General features: G+C 43.0%; 1 protein-coding gene across 1 annotated transcript in view; it reads right to left on the bottom strand.

The window, feature by feature from the left end:
* Positions 1 to 13,723, bottom strand: part of LOC309647105 (uncharacterized protein) — a 408,982-nt gene that overhangs the window by 27,580 nt on the left and 367,679 nt on the right. Inside the window, exons 18-19 of the mRNA XM_082434106.1 lie at positions 1,515 to 13,661; positions 1,067 to 1,140 (exon numbers count right to left, since the gene is read on the bottom strand). The gene's annotated coding sequence lies outside the window, so the exon portion shown is untranslated. The remainder of the gene's footprint in view (positions 1 to 1,066; positions 1,141 to 1,514; positions 13,662 to 13,723) is intronic.

Below are 13,723 nucleotides of genomic sequence, written 5' to 3'. Positions count from 1 at the left end.
TGGTTTCAGGGCATCCACTGGGTTTCCTGGAATGTATCCCCCATGGATAAGGGCCAACTACTGTATTTGTAAAGACTAAAATCTCTTTTGCTCTCCCAGAATCTTTTAGACCTCCACTGTGGCACTAACATCAGTGGATGAACTCTACATTATCAGAGCTGACACAGAAAACGTTACAAAAATTTTAGTTGCACAGCCACCTTCAGACAAGTTCCAGCCTCCCCTAGAGCCAATGAAAAGAATGATACATTGGTTCTGAGTAAGAAATGATTAAAAGAGAGGCCTAATGTTATCTCTACTAATGACTCTGAATTTTACTTATGCAGTGTTGGCCTCTTTCCATTTCAGGATCTTGGATGAATGTCTAAACCCTGGTAATGCCTCAGAGCAAATGTTACCTAATCTCTAACTGAAGTTTATAAGAATTCAATGGAATCCTATCCGGCAGAAGTATGAATTATGAATTATTTTTATCTTCTGTTTTCCTTGAGTAGTGTGTCCTTGAACATTTAATCTCTCCGAGCCTCAGCTTCCTCATCTGCTAAATGGGGAGATCAATGGTCGTTCACTTATTATGCGGGGCTAATGTGAGCAACAAATGATCCCTTTGGTCTCATATTGTGTGTCGACTGTTTAATGAAAAAAAATTCTAATCATGTTCCCTCCCCACTTCCCCATGCTCAACAGCCTTTGGGAGTTGCCAGTTGCCCAGGGCAACCACTTGAGCTTGGTCCTCCAGACTTTTCATGAGCTGGCTTCTACGCCCTGCCTCTTCAGGCTCCACAGCACAACCTTCCTTCTCACCACAGTCAAAGATGCCATTCCTGAGACCCTTTGCCGACTTTCACTTTGCATTGCTCTGTTCAGTCAGCTTCCTCTCTCTGAAAACCCCTTGCCCTTTCCTCTGTCTGCCTGGTGAAATCAAGTTCATAATTTAAAACACCACTCTCAAATGTTCCCCTAGAGAAACTTTCCCTGCCCCTCTCTGGCCAAGCCCTGAGCTCTACGGAACTTTGTCCATACCACCAGCCACGACCCAAAGTGTTCTGGCCATGCTCAAGGTTACCCCCTGGGATTAGCAGAATCACGATCCAGCAACTCAGGTCTCCTGGCTCCCCTGCTCTCTTTCCACAGATGCTTCTGTGAAAAAAATACAAAATTATTCTAGGAATTGTGGGAGACTCTGATGAATGCCCAAGACACTTATTCCCTGTTTTACAGAGCTAATCTACCCAGTCATTCTAATAAAATTGTGGAAACGCAATTGGCCAGATCCTATGACTCACTCACCGCTGGCTCTGGCTCCTCAGATAAGGCAAAGAGAGCTGGGTACGGAGCTTACCCAGATAATAAACCAGAACAAAAATGAACTCAGGGGCTGTAATTCCATCAAGGGTCTCTGATAGTGACAGAAACCCCCAAAGCAGGTTTCTGTGGTCACAGGAAAGACCACCTCAGTGAAATCATTAGTCCCTGCCATATTTGGCTTTGATTCTGACAGTGACAAGACTCACCAGATAAGCCCACTGGTTGCAGTAACAGATTGGGTTTGGGCAGCAAGGCTGTCCACAAATGAACGATTCACTTTACGTCAGTGAAAACACATGAATCTCCGTTTAGTGGCGCCTTGAGTCCACAACCTCAAAATAGAATTGCGTCTCCTCCAACTAGAAAACCTTCCTGTACGCAAAAATTGAAATACATCAGGATGCATATAAGTCACAGGGAGAGAGCTTTTGCTGTTATATCCAACTAGCCATAAATTCTCATCAGGTATTGGATGCCAAGAGAATCTGTAGGCAAAGAGAAAGTGGGAACAAAGTGATGACTCTGCCTTAGAATAATAACATGGAGTCTTTTGCATAACATTGTACAACAATTATCTTGATAGATCCTCACAAAATCCATAAACATAGGTGAGTAAGCAGCATAATTGTCCTCATTTCACACATAAGAAAAATGAGGCCCAAAGATTGTGAATGAATGAATTTCCCAAAGTCACGCAGAGGAGAGGCTCAGGGCTAGAAACAGTCCCCAGTCTGACCCTTTTCCACTCCACTAAACAGCCTTCTACCCAGGGGCTTTCATGCACCATCAAATAGAGAAAATCAGAACCACTGAGCTTCTATAAAAGAAAATGGAAAGTACTACATTCCAAAGGAAACTGGTTGTTTCTGAAGCTATCAGGTGATAATATTTTGTATTATTAATAATAAAGCCGGACTAGGTTTTCTCATCCATACTTTTGGTCTTCACTCTCCACGGAATGTGTTTTACTAGGAAGAGACTATAATGTATCTGGAAATGCATGGGATTTGGCATCAGACATGGGTCCAAACACCAGCTCTGCTATTGACTAGCTGTGTGACTGAGGACACGTTAATTGCTTTGAATCTGAATTTCCCTATCATGAAAATAGGGATGATAATAGATCCATCACAGAAATAGGGTAGGAAGTAAGCAAAACAGCATGTGAAAAGTGCTCCACAGGGTGTACCTGGCACATAGCAAGTCCTCAAAACTGTCTGAATCTGGAGAAACAAGTTCCTTCACCACGTCACATCTGCTAATGACGAGCAGAGCACTCACAAGCTCTTTTGAAGACCGGCTTCGTGCAGTGCGGCCCCACCAGGGCACTGCTCCTGGCTCAGCATCTCACACTTTGCGAAGCAGGGGCACGTTCACGATTAGGGAATCAAATCATTGTCTTCAGATCTCTGTCATTGGGCGAGGAATTAAATCAGCCTTTTTATCCACCAGCAAAAGGGAAAGTCTTTCTTTTCTTTATTAACGGAGTTGCTGACTTATTAGTTCACATGAAACATGTCCTAAGCATCTGAAATAAACCCCAATACTGGGAAAGTGCTAGATGTCAGTTAAAATTTTTTGAGCACCTGCTAACTGCCAGTCTCTCTGTAAAGCACTTCCAACCACATTGGCACACTTGAGCCTTGCAAACATCCCTACAAGTAGATTCTCTCCATTTTACGAGTTAGGAAATGGAGGCTCAGAGCCGCCCAAGGTCACATAGCACCTACAGTAGCTGAGCCAGGGTTCCACCTCTCATGTTCTTCCCCTTTCCTTTAGGACGAGGGCTCACGGCCATACGGCTCCCAAGTCTCCATCAAAGTCAGCATCCAACAGAAAGTACCAAGAGTGAGCAGGGACAGATGAGAGTGAGAGAGGCCCCCATCACTGACTCACGACCAGGGGGAATCCGTGTCAGACCTTCATGCACTCTGCCTCTTTACTTGTGACATGGAACAGTACCTTACTTGGTTTAGATTTAAGTCAGTCTCAAATTACTAAGTAGCCTGATTCATTTCAGAATTTCGCATGTGTAGTATGTTTCCCAGAAAGCCATTTGGAAGACTAGCCTTTCTTTAGGTTTGCTTTTGATTATTTTACTAAGAGAAAAATCTTCTTTTTTTTCACATTCACCCAAAATTTATGGAGTGAATGCTATGTGCCTGGCATTCTAACTAGGTTCTGGGGATAGAGAAACCAACCAGAGAGACTCCATCTCTGCCCTCATGGAGCTGATAGTCTACTGGGAAAGACTGGACTACCAATCACCAAACTGTAAAAGTGATCATAGAATCAAAATTCTGATGAGTGCCCCACAGGAGTTTAGGATGCAACTAGTGCCATCAAGGGACATGCCGCAATCTCGGGGTCAAAGAGGGCTTCCCTGAGAAAATGATGCTTAAGGGGAAAGCAGAAGGATGAGTACAAGTTAGCCAACTGAATGAGGGTAGTGATACCCCAGGCAAAGGAAACAGCACTTACAAAGTCGTGGAGTCAAGAAGGAGCAGGACTTGTTTGAGGAACTGAAAGGAGACCAGAGTGACTAAAGCATAGAGACCCAAAATGGAAGGAAAGGATATGAAAACCGGGCCAACAGAAGGATGGCATTGCTTTCAAAAGCACTCATCGGTAATGGCTTTAGTCCTTGTGAGCATACATGCTCAGCCCCACGCACATGCTCTGTAATACAGCTGATATTTACAGATGTTAGACCTCAACAAATGAAGGGTTCAACTGATTAACTTTTTTTCTCCTTCTCTTCCTCTTCCACCTTCTATTCTTCTTGATCATGATCCTACTTTCTAAGTATGGTAGGAAACATAGAGACAAGGAATTTCCTAAGAAACTGTAGGTGTTCAAAGGGTACAAAGTTCCAGTTGTGAGATGAATAAGTTCTTAGGATGTAATATGCAGTGTGATGACTATAGTTAACAATACCATGTTGTTTACTTGGAAGTTGGAAGAGAGTAGATCTTGAAAGTTCTCACCACACACACCAAAAAAGGTAACTATTTGAGGTCATCTTATTGTAGTAATCACTTCACAATATACCCACATAGTGAATCATCACGTTGTGCATCTTAAACTTACACAATGTTATATGTCAGCTGTATCTCAATAAAGCTGAAAAAGAAAACAAAATTCAAAAACAGTGGAAAAAATCTGCTTTGCACAGCCTCACGGACGTCTCTAAGGGAACACGGTATAACCTTAAGCAAAAGCAATACATTTCAGGGATTTTTCCTTTCTTCTGCACAACTGGAGTGTTTAAACATCTCAGAGCACTTATAGGATTAAAGGGGGTAAAGTACATAAATCTACTGAGTGCAGTGACGGGCACAAATAGTTATGTACTAAACGCCCCCTTCTTTCCTACCCATGTGAGGTAGGAGACAGGAAAGGTGCGTTGCTTAGGTGGGACTAACTGCTGTAACAAAGAAATTCTATGCACAATGGCTCAAACATGAGAGGAATTTACTTTTTGTTCACTCATGTCTAAAATGGGTGTTCCTGGCTGGCGGCCAGATCTCTTCTGCACACAGTACAGGGACCTTCATTCCCTCTCAAGTCTCCATCAGGTTCTTCTGCCTCAAGTTGGCAGAAAGGATAAAATGTGGAGGAGTACTGCCCAGGCCAGGCCTGAATATCAGGGCCCTGTCGCGTGGCCACACCTAACCGTAGGAAATCAAGTCCCGCAGGATACCTGGGGAGGAGAGGGAACGGGGGTGTAAGTGACTGGCCAGCTGTCTTGGCCACCCCACCAAGATGAGAGGGAGCTCTTTGTTACTAGCCTAAGTAAATTAGCGTACCTACAAGTAGGTACTACACACCTCCTTCCTGCAGCACTCCCTTGAAGTCTCGGGCAGGTGTGGCAATAGCAGTGAGTAGCGCCATTACCTTCCTCCCAACCTGGAAGCTCCTGAGAGCATATTAGCAGCCTGACTTCTCGCTCTCCTTATCTCCACGAGCGCCCAGTCACCGCATTTGTTTGCTTTTCTCTCCTAAAATATGTGAAAACCCTTCCTCTTCCTGTGATGACCTCCTCTGCCCTTTATCTTTACTCCCCTGATTCATGGCAACAGTTTCCTTATGTCATCTCTAGCCAGACTGGCTCCTGTCCATCCCATCGACTTCGGACTCCAGTCCCCCCTCCTAGCCAGGGCCACCAAACGCACTTGCCACTGGCCTGTTTTAATCCTATACGGCGCATCGAAGTTTGCAGGATAACGTCCAAAGCCCCTAATCTCACAGCTGACAGGAAGCGGCCCTGCCTCCCGTAGAGCCTAACCTTTCTCTGAGTCCAGCCTTCTACCTACCTGTCCGGCAAATTCTTTATGGTGCCCTGCATACAGCCGCCAGGCTATCTCTCCTCCAAGTCCTCTTTGCTCCTGTTGACCTTCTACTGGTATGCATGTATTTAAAGTCCATCCCAGGCATCCCTAACTCCTGCAATCCCCCTGTGACCTTCACCTTGCTCCTGTGTGTTCTCCAGATGCCCTTTGTATATATTTCTTGCTGAACTATCACTGTAGTGATAATGTTTATTGGTATTTCATCCACCCATCGCGCTATCCCTGACACTCCCAGCAAGTCGACAATTTTGAGAGCCTTGAACGTCATTCTAAGGGCTTGGAGGTTAACCCTGGAACGTAAGAGGAATTGCTGAGGATTTTTGATAAAGGGAGAGATACAATGTAGTCAATATTTTAAGAAGATAAATCTAGGGGGAGACCACAGGTAGATGATGGGAAGGACTAAATGTATGCGGGACCACTTGTATGGAAGGGAGAAGACCAATTCAACCAGATGTTATCTGTGTGACCTTGAGCACACCACCTCTCAGAGTCTTGTTTTATTTATGAACAAAACGGAAATAATAAATCATGCCGAACCGTCTCACCAGGTCAGTGTGAGGTCACTGCGGAATAATGTATACTAAAGTGCTTTATAAAGTCCAGTGAAATTATTAAGGCTAGTAGTTAAAATCCAAATAAATCCAAAGTGAGACACTCCTACCATGTCTTCAGTGTCGAATAGAGTCCTTTCTTGAGGTCAGATGCGTCCCTGGACTGCCCAGTATTCCCCTGTGCGATGCGAGGCTAAGATTATCCCTACTTGCCTGTCGCCTGTGAGCTGACTTCCAGTATCTGAAGGGTTGTCATGCGGAAGAATGGGATTAACTCCACGGAGCTGTGTGACGGTTACCAGGAGACAAATACTGACTCAACCTAAGGAAAAACTTTCAAACTGTCAGAGCTGCCCAAAGGCTGCCTGGGGCTGGGAGTGCAGGTTGGGTGGGCCGTGAAACCCTTGAGATTAGAGGTGATGAAAACAAAGCTGGGAGACCATGGTGGCCGAGTCCACACATCAGTAAGGCTTGGACCGGTCGGCTTCTAAATGTCCTTCCAATTCTAAAACTTCATTGTCTGCTGCCCCTGGGGACGCCTCTATAACTATGCATGTTACTCACATTGTCAGTTTATGACATGAAACGGTTGATTTAGAGTTTTCTCTCCTCCACTAGACTAGGGTCATCCAAAAGGCAAGGACTGAGTCTCCTCCAACCTGGGATTCTCAGTGCCTGCAGCAGCTTCTGGAGCACAGTAAACCCTCAGTAAGTGTTGGTAGAATGAATGGATGGATGAGTGAATTATGCTGGGTGTGTTGGGATGATGTCTTTAAGTTCGGGCTAAGATGAGTATTTCATAGTGAGGCTTGTGTGTGATCATGTTGGTCTAGATTGATACTTTCCAACTCGGAGTCCTTCAACTCCTAGAAGTCCTATTTTCAGTATTAAGAAAAAAGCTAAGGGCTTCTCTGGTGGCGCAGTAGTTGAGAATCTGCCTGCTAATGCAGGGGACACGGGTTCGAGCCCTGGTCTGGGAAGATCCCACGTGCCGCGGAGCAACTGGGCCCGTGAGCCACAATTACTGAGCCTGCGCGTCTGGAGCCTGTGCTCCACAACAAGAGAGGCCGCGACAGTGAGAGGCCCGCGCACCGCGATGAAGAGTGGCCCCCGCTCGCTGCAACTAGGGAAAGCCCTCGTACAGAAACGAAGACCCAACACAGCCAAAAATAAATAAATAAATTAATTAATTAATTAAAAAAAAAAAAAAAACCAAGAAAAAAGCTAATAAAAGTCGGGTGTTTGTCCATGTTACAGAGTGCCCAAAATTCAAAACCACCCGGTTTCTCTGCATTTAGCTGGGAATTTATCAACTTGGTGTGGTCACGCTTTATCTCCTATAGCAAACCATCACACTGGAACTTCAGACGTATCATCTCATTTAATCTTTATGTGAAACCTGTATGTTAGGGCATGCTGTCTCTAGCTTACAGACAAGAAGATATGGGCTCAGAGGGGGTTTGTGACCTGTTCAGTAATGGAGGTTTAGAGCGTCAGAGGCAGAATTTCGACCCAGTTCTGCCTGGCCTCTAAACTCACGCTCTCCCCACGTCATACTCGGCTTCATTTCAGAGAAGAAGGCTTCTCTGATGTGTGTGTCTTTCACTGAGATGCTTCAGATGGGGGTCAGTCTTGGCAATTAGCATTTCCTTCCCTTTGATGAGAACAATGGGTGTTCTCATCTTCCCTTCTGACCACTCAAAAACCCCTGAGTTTAACGAGAAGGGAGATGCACTATCCACCAAATTACACCTGACCTCACAGATTTCCCAGCCTCAAAAACCCCCCAACACCACAAGCCCCCTCTTCCAGCTGAATCTCCTTCTTACCCTCAGATGTTATTACATAGAAGAACATCAAGAAGTCTCCCAGGCCCTCTATTCCAGACCTTATATTTTTCTAGTGTTGACAACTTAATACATGTCCACACTTCCTTTTATGGGGAAAGATAAGACTCTGATGGTAATCAGAGCACCAGGGTAGGAAATGCCACATTCCTCCGTGTAAATATTTGACTAAGCTTTCTCCGGGCCATGCATCATTATGCCGAGCCCCCAGAAAAACTTCAGGTCCACAGATCTGCAGGTGAGATACCTTGGCAATGAATTATGAGAGGGCTTGTTTAAAAACCAAGGCCAGAGCAATGTATTTCTGGAAGGGGTGAGGAGGCCTGCTCTACGTGACCAAAAGCTGTTCTGAGAAAGCCAAGAATAGAGGCTGGGTCTCAGCTGGGCTGGAGTTTCTCCTTCAGTCAACTAATCCCTGAAAAGAGGGACCTGTTTGGATGGTTTTTAAAAGAAGAAATGACTGCAACTATGTAGCTAATGTCCATGTAAGTGAAAAACCAGAAGCAACCTGAAGGTCAATAAAGAATTACTTACATCCACCAATGCAGTGGGCAAACAATAATAAAAGTGTTGATAATCATAGCTAACATGTATTGATTGCTGACAACGTGCCATTATAGGTTCTTCTCATTTAATCCTCACAACATTGTCCTAAGGTCTCTTAAATTGTTCATTACGCCACTTTACAATTGAGGCAGAGAGAGGTTGAGTAACTTGGCCAGGGTTGCCCAGTAAGCAAGTGATGCAGCAGAAAACTATGCAGACATCGGAAATTCTATTATAAATGAATATCTGTTGACTTTAAAATATGTTCATGATATTAAAGGGAAAAATGCAGTTTCCCAAATTGTGTGATTCCATTTTTTTTAAATTATGAGAAATGGAGCACCATGGCTACTATTAAAACACAAACACACACACACACACACACCCCAGAAAATAAAAAGTGAGGAAACTGGAAGTGTAGAGAAATTGGAACTGTTGGTGGGAATGTAAAATGGTGCAGCTGCTGTAAGAGACAGTATAGGCATTCCTCAGAAATATAAAAATACGATTATAAATTTTTTGACCTTTACATCTGGAAACTATATATTGTTGCTGCAATAATTTCTTCTTATATTTGAGACCAGATGTGTTGGTCCTAAAGCATGAAAACATTGCCATCAACATGCTGTCCATCTTCATGGAGGCTCTGGACGATAATCTATTTTTGACCTTGTAAAGGTAGACATTACTCATACCCGAATTGTGCCCTGAAGAGCATATTTTGTGCAGCTAGTCATCTGAGGCCAAACTCTTCTATTGCAGGCATTCAAAAAACGGCTTTCCCTATTTTTTCTTTTGTTGCCTGTGCTTCTGATGTCCCACTTTTTTTTCTAATGGCCAACCAATTCTAAAGTTCAGCTTTCATGAACATCATTGAAATAAACACTTCTGTGACAGGCTGTGGTTCATTGCAAAGCTGTTGTGAACAATTCCACTTTTGGGTGTATACCCAAGAGAATTGAAAGCAGGATCTCCAAGAGATATCTGTATATCTCGTAGCAGCACTATTCACAATAGCTAAAAGGTAGAAGCAACCCTAATGTCCATCAGTGGATGAAATGTTCTCTACGTACAATAGAATATTACTCAGCCTTAAGAAAGAAGGAAATTCTGATACAACGTGGATGAACCTTGAGGATATTATGCTAAGTGAAATAAGCCAGTCACAAAAAGACAAATACTTTATGATTCCACTTATATGAGGTATCTAAAGTAGTCAAATTCACAGAAACAGAAAGTAGGATGGTAGTTGCCAGAGCCTAGGAGGAGGGGGCATAGAGAGTTATTGTATAATGGGTTCAGAGTTTCAGTTTTGCAAGATGAAAAGAGTTCTGGAGATTAGTTACACAACAATGTGAATATACTTAACACTAATGAACTATACAGCTAAAAATGTACCTGTAGTTAAGATTCTTTAAAGATACCTCCATAACAAGAGAAAAGCAGTGAGGGAGAGTGGAAGCTGGAATACAGGGAAAGGAATCAGTTGTCTGCAGAGGAACAGCATTCACCATGGCTTCTGCAGGTACCAAACAGGTAGGCTTTGTGCACTCCTCAAATTAGGCCCATATGCTCAGGTGCTCAGCCTTTGTGAGTGAGGGACTTACAAGGAGCCTGAATAACCAGAAACAGGGTGTCTTCCTCCATTAAAGAGCGTGGATGGCAGGAGTAGGGAGTCAGAACTGTAATTCTGAGCAGAAATATGCATTGCGTGAGTGAGCGTCTGCAAAGAAGGTTGAAGGTCTTATAATCCAACTATAGGCAGAAAAAGTTTGCCTGCCCCTGCTTTAGGGTATATGTGGTATTTTATCTGAGGATGATTGACGCCTGTCATTTTCCTCCCCAGATCTCCAAGATGAAGTGGTGTAAAATGGCAAGAACAGCTGAAAGAAGGCGGACCTCATATTCTAAGGCAGACCAGGGATCATCTTTTACCAAATTCCTTTCTTTATGCTAGTGAGTGGTGTCAAGTTCTGCAAAACCAGAATAATGTGGTTGTCAAGTGGCAGGCGGTTGGGAAACTTATTGGTTTTCCACTGGTAGATAAATTTGTTGTATCCTAAACAAAGAAAAAACCAACAGTCTAAGAGGCCAATCACGAAGAGCCACAGTGTATCTGAGTGGTTAACCCTGTGATACCGAAATGACTCATCAGGGTCTGTGAATTTACTACTGTTGATTTCATGGGTTTAGGTCCCCATTCTATATTCATAATACTCTGTTAATTCTACAAATACTGCTGAAAACTTCCATGCCAGAGTTAGCTGCGGAGGCTCTTGATTTGCCCTCACATTTAAAAAAATTTTTTTGGCCATGCCATGGGGCATGCGGGATCTTAGTTTCCTTAGCAGGGAGGAACCTGTGACCCCTGCAATGGAAGCGCAGTCTTAACCACTGGACTGCCAGGGAAGTCCCACACTCACATTTTTTTTTTTAACAAAAAAATATTTGTATTTGGTTAACATAAAGAGAGGGAAAAATCTGAATGTCTTTTCTATCATGAATATATATATATTTTTTAACGTTTTATTTTATATTGGAGTATAGTTGGTTAACAATGTTGTGTTAGTTTCAGGTGTACAGCAAAGTGATTCAGTTATACATATACATGTATCTATTCTTTTACAAGTTCTTTTCCCAATTAGGTTTTTTATTTTATTTTATTTTTTTTAAGTGCCTTTGGCCTGTCTCAGCAGCTGAAGATGCTGTGAAAGTTTCTGCTTTACTCCACAGTCCGTGGACTCAACCTCCGAGCTGTTGATTTGGGCAATAACAGTCAAAGGTGCTAAAGAACTGCCAAGGACAGAGTGCTTAACTCGGTCTGGTGTTTCTAAGTTTGAAATGGAAGATGGGAGGCTTTCTGAGTATTTCAAGAAGAAAGGGACTTAATACAGGGAATTAAAAGTTTGAACAGTTGTGGGATGGGTTAGAGTCATGTCAGTAGGGAAATCTTCAAGGGCTGGAATCCAGGAAGCTGCTACCCCTGCAATCCAGGAAGTAGTGCTGAAGTGGTGAATTCTCAAGAAAATGAGTGCGAGGAAGCCTCTGGCAACATCCCACATGTACTGACACCTACTCTTTGACGGCTGCTGCAGCAAATAAGAACTTCTCCTTCTCCTCGGCCTTCAAAACACCATACCAGCACCTCTCCTTAGCAGAATCTAACCATAACCCCTGTCGGCAAAATTCTAGGGAATGTGCTTCCAGGCTAGTTTCTCCCATGCAGAGGAGAATGTAGAAGCAATCAGGGAACAAGGTGGAGTTGATATTAAATAACCCAGCTTTGGGGGAGATTCAGGAAGACTTCCTAGAGAATACAGTACCAGAGACTGGGTTTTGAAAGACCAAGGTTGGCCAAGCCCTGGCCTTGGTCAATGATTCATCAAAGGAGTTTCCCTTTCTAGGCTGCAAGAGCCTGAATTAGGGAAGTACCATCTTCCCAAGAAGTGCTCATCTTTTGCAACCAAAAGAATAGGTAGCTATGAATAGCCTGAGTTTCTCACCATTCTGTGTTCAAAATGGATAACTGCAAGCAACTTTTCCTTCTAGAGAAAGAGATTTAGGAATGATAGTTACTGAATCCAACAGCAATACCTTCCTCATTGGAAATGTAAGTGGGGAAGGATTTCTCTCAGAACATGTTTCATAGGCAGTTTGGAGTTCTGTCAAGAGAAAGAAACTGCCAACTACAGTGGCCGTCAGGGCAAGGCACAGAGTGAGATCCTAGCCTCTCCACCTTGACCTTATCCTCCATCTCCTTGGTAGCCCCCTTCTCACCTTTCCAGAGACACATCAGAACTCTCCAGATCACCAGCCCACTGACTGCTCATCTTTCCCTCAAAGTTTAGATTGACAGAAATATTGAAGTGCTGGGAAGGTAAAGGTACGCATCAATTAAACACCTACACTTTCTCTTACTACATTAGATGCTTTATGTACCTAATGTGTTGAAATCCTCTAAGGGACCTTTGAGATAAACCTATTGCCCCCACTTTCCAGATGAGGAAGCAAAGATCAAGAAAGGTAAAAATAATATTTCTGAGGTCACACACCCACTGCTCTCCTCCAGAGAAAATAGACCCTCATTCTTCTACTATAAGTGAATCCTGAACTCCATGGAGTGTTCCTGGGTCACACGGAGGTTGAAACATCCTTACAGCTTTGCAAGACTATGGGGAAGCTTGAGCTCATCCCTTGTCACTTCCCCTCCTTCCCCCTTCATCCCAGGAAAACGTGGGACAGCCAGATCTCAACATTGTCAGTGACATTAGCCACGGTAGGGTTCCACTTCCACCCTAACCTCTCTCTGTATCATTTTCCCAAAGACATGAAAAAAAGAGAGGGCTCCTTTGAGACTAGAGCCCATGTAGATATTCAAAATTTCAGGTCAAATTCGTCTCAGGGAATTTTATTTATTTTTTGTTAGCTTCTTTAGCTTCTACTGTTTCTTTATTAATCAAGTAAAGACTTATATGAGTTAGAAAAAATAGAAAATACATGTACACCTAAAGAAAACTAAAATCTATAAACACATTACAAGGATGAAATTCATAGGTCCTCTGTAAGACAATGAGTTCAGCACTTTCTTTTTCTTTTCCACACACCATCTCATGTACTTCCTAGTCTTTGTTAATAATTCTTTGAAGTTTTGGGATCCAGCTCATAGTTATGACACTATTATTTTATATATTATAAGCATTCTGTATCCCGAATGAATTTCAGGCTTTAATTCCTTTTTATAACCGTAATGGTGACATTGAAGTTTATCTCTTCTTTAATTGTTATCATTGCTCACTGTGAGTCCTTCTATATGGTGACCATCTAATTCTGAGCTCTTGTGTTTCATTACTCAGTTTGCAAATGTGTCTTAAAGAAGTTTTTCAAGGAGGAATTGCAGATAATATATTTTGTCTCCTTTGCATATCCAGGGATATCATCCTGTTCACTGCATACGTGAATGTTCACTGGAACAAATATGGAACATTTCTGGATCACATCCTTTTCTTCTTGAAACTCTATAGATGCTACCAAATTATCTTCTGTCATCTAGTGTGCTGGAAAGAAGAAGACGAAGGCTAGGTTAATATTTTTATTATTATGAAACAATCCCACTGTT

The sequence above is a fragment of the Balaenoptera physalus genome (assembly GCF_965194825.1).
Source record: "Balaenoptera physalus genome assembly, chromosome: 17".
Taxonomy (NCBI): domain Eukaryota; kingdom Metazoa; phylum Chordata; class Mammalia; order Artiodactyla; family Balaenopteridae; genus Balaenoptera; species Balaenoptera physalus.
The sequence above is the reverse complement of the archived record's forward strand: the minus strand, read 5'-3'. Positions and strand labels throughout refer to the sequence as shown.